The 3069-nt window shown below is 39.0% G+C and overlaps 1 pseudogene; it reads right to left on the reverse strand.

Annotated features, from left to right (window-relative positions):
• Positions 1 to 1182: 1182 nt before the first annotated feature.
• On the reverse strand, positions 1183 to 2126 carry LOC130855635 (vacuolar protein sorting-associated protein VTA1 homolog; annotated as a pseudogene).
• Positions 2127 to 3069: the final 943 nt, after the last annotated feature.

Consider the following 3069-nt stretch of genomic DNA (forward strand, 5'->3'; position numbering starts at 1 on the left):
TACATTCATTTTCCCTTCTTATGTGGTAGCAGAGTCCCCAGTATTTAGCTGGATCCATGACCACATGGAATAAAGACAATATTTCCCTGCCTCCCTTCAAGCAAGATGAGACCTTGTCACTTAGTTTTGACCAATGGAATATAAGCAGAAGTATCATGTGGCTGCCTTGAATCTTCATTAATAGACAGTCATCATGCATCCTTCGCCCTTTCTTTTTTGTCCCTTTATCTTTTCTTTCTTTTTTTTATAAAATTGAACTAGTTAAAAGAATCCTCGTATTTATTTTTTACACAGCACAAATGCAGGTGACACGTAAGTCCATAATTCCCCACAAAACTTATAAACTTAACTGAGAATCTATGTTTTTATAATCTTTTGCATCATTCATAGCTATACACTCTATGGAATCCATTCCATAGCAGCAGAGGAGAACCTTAACTCAAAGCACCAAGTTTCCAGGCATTACTACAAACGTCTTGTTTTCATTCTCTAATACATGCAGTCAAACTGCCTAGGAAGCAAATACCAATTCACCTTAAGCATCAATGGATAAGGGAAAACAGCTGAGCAACCAACATTATTCTTATGTCTAAAACTGATTCTACCTCTTTACCTTATTACATTTCCTTCCATGAACATTTTAATTTTTAATGTAACTATATTTAATATGAATATAAATTGAAATTTGAACATAAGCTCTTTCAGATTCAACTAACAGTTTAGGGTGTTCATATCTGTTTCAGAAGTCCTGAGGAAAACAAAAACATGATCTCTAGAATATTCTGGCAACCTTTATTAAAAGTTAAATTCAGAATTTTATAGCAAAGTAATATGGTCTGTTTGTCCAAGTTATAGATAAAAAAAAAATTCCTTAATTTAGGTAGATTAAGATACAAAGCTAATTCCCAATACATTTTACAGAAGTGTGTTTTCATTTTTTGAACAAGCAGGATTCAGTGGGCATTTTTAGGACTATGCTCACATCAGCCCTATATACCCAGAGACTACTGAATCCACTAAATGGACAATGAAAACTGGTTGAGGCTGCTGATGAATGCTTCAACAGAATTTCTGATACATAGACACAGATTTCATTGTTATAGTCAATGGAACTGAAATCTTCCTTAAAACTGTGCCCCTGATAGGCTGAAGAGAGTAGTGGACTGTTAGTTAAGCCAAAAATGCATGGATGTTGTACAAAGACTTCATTCTCTGCCTGTAGTCAGTAACTTGAGGGCCTTCTGTAGATTCTGCACTGCAGTGCTGACGTCTTCATACTGCAAAGCACTGCCAGCGTATTTGCAGTATTTCTGAACTCTAGCAAAGTCCTCTGGTGTTAGTCGTATATCTCCCTGGGAAGCTGTACTGAAAAGTGCAGGATCAATGGCCGGAATACTCTGTGGAGTAGGCTGGATAGTGTTACTTGCTACACCTGTGCTGTGAGGCACTTCTGCTGGAGTGTTAGCTGGAGCGTGAGCACAGGGAGGAATCTGTATTCCAGTATAGCTGCTTGATGGCATGTTGCTTGGGTCATATGTTGACGATGACGGCTAAGGTGGCTGAGTGGGCAGAGAGGCTGCTCCAGCATCTTCATTTTCCTCAACATCACTATCTTCTTCAATCCCAACAGGCCCTGCTTGAGGAGTCTCTCCATTCTTTAAACAATTATGAATATATGTTGCCTTCCACCTTGCATACTTTCTGTGTTTCACATTTTCATCTGTGAGTTCTCCAAACACTGTTATGACATCTATTAAAAGACTTGCAGTATAGAAGGACTTGATCATGTTTTTGTGAAATCGCCCAGCACGATCTTCGTTATCCACATACAGAAACATTTTCAGAGCATAATTCTCCAAATGGGCAGAACCAACTATTTCTTGAGTAATAGCTTCATTATCCCCCAACTGCTTCTTAAGAGCTTCTAACTGATCCATTAGCTTTGATAAAAATTTACGACATTCAGGAGCTTTACTATCAATCTTCATTCCCGTCTGCATTGCATACCAACGACAGTAAGAGGCCACCACAGGATCCCGCTTGTCATGCTCCTGCGCCGTCCTCAGACGATGCTGTACGCTCTTCAACTGTGGGGGCAGCGGGGGCAGCGGAGCCAGCGTGGCCATCGCCACCCCAGGAATCACCGCTTCCTCCCTTTATCTTTTCTATAGGCTAGAGTGCTATAAAATTGCTGGAGCCAAAGCACCTATTTTGGTCCATGAGGTGGCCTTGGGATTGAAGGCCATGTACACAGTAATAACAAGATAGAGTCCAGGTACTGAAAAAAAGTTTATGAATTTGAGTCTTATACAAGTCCGAGACTGCTTGCCTCTAGGCTTTTACGTAAGAGAAGTAAGCGTATCCCTTTTGTAAGTCACTATCACCTGGGGTCTCAGTTACTCGAAAGCAACGTCATCCGATGTGATACACGTGAATAAATTCTAGTGTGTCTGTTCAAAGTATCACATTATTTTCTAGAGTTAATATGTACTTTTAGAATAACAGTAAAAACAAATATATTTTGTAACATAACAAACTCCGTTAAGCTTTATAGTCATTTAAATATTAATTTTCAAGAAACTTTCCAAGTTGGGAAAATATTGGTGTACCCTCAGGTTGACCAGGGACAGGGGAAGTGGTGAAGAGAAGCTGCATTCCAGATGTCCTTGTACAGACTTTAGGGCAGAGGATGAGGTCTCTTGTGGTCTACCTGAAAATCTAGCACAGTTCAGCCCTTACCTATTTTTTCTACCACAAATATTTATTTGGTGCCCATTGTGCTATAGGCACTATTTTAGGGGCTGACAATAATGTAATGATTACAACAAAGTCTCAACTCTTGTGGAACTTACATTCTATAGTGTGTAGATATAGATGATAAATAAATAACCAAATAAATACATAATATGTGAGAGACAATAAGTGTTATGCAGAAAACTAAATGCAGGACTAAGAGGTACAGTAGAATTGAGTGTGTGCTGGTGGGAGGGGTGACAATTCATAGATTCTCCCTCAGTCTGGAATAAGGCAAACATTTAATGATTGTATACTTAGGTCCACTGCTTTTAT

Source organism: Hippopotamus amphibius, chromosome 6 (genome assembly GCF_030028045.1).
Source record: "Hippopotamus amphibius kiboko isolate mHipAmp2 chromosome 6, mHipAmp2.hap2, whole genome shotgun sequence".
NCBI lineage: Eukaryota > Metazoa > Chordata > Mammalia > Artiodactyla > Hippopotamidae > Hippopotamus > Hippopotamus amphibius.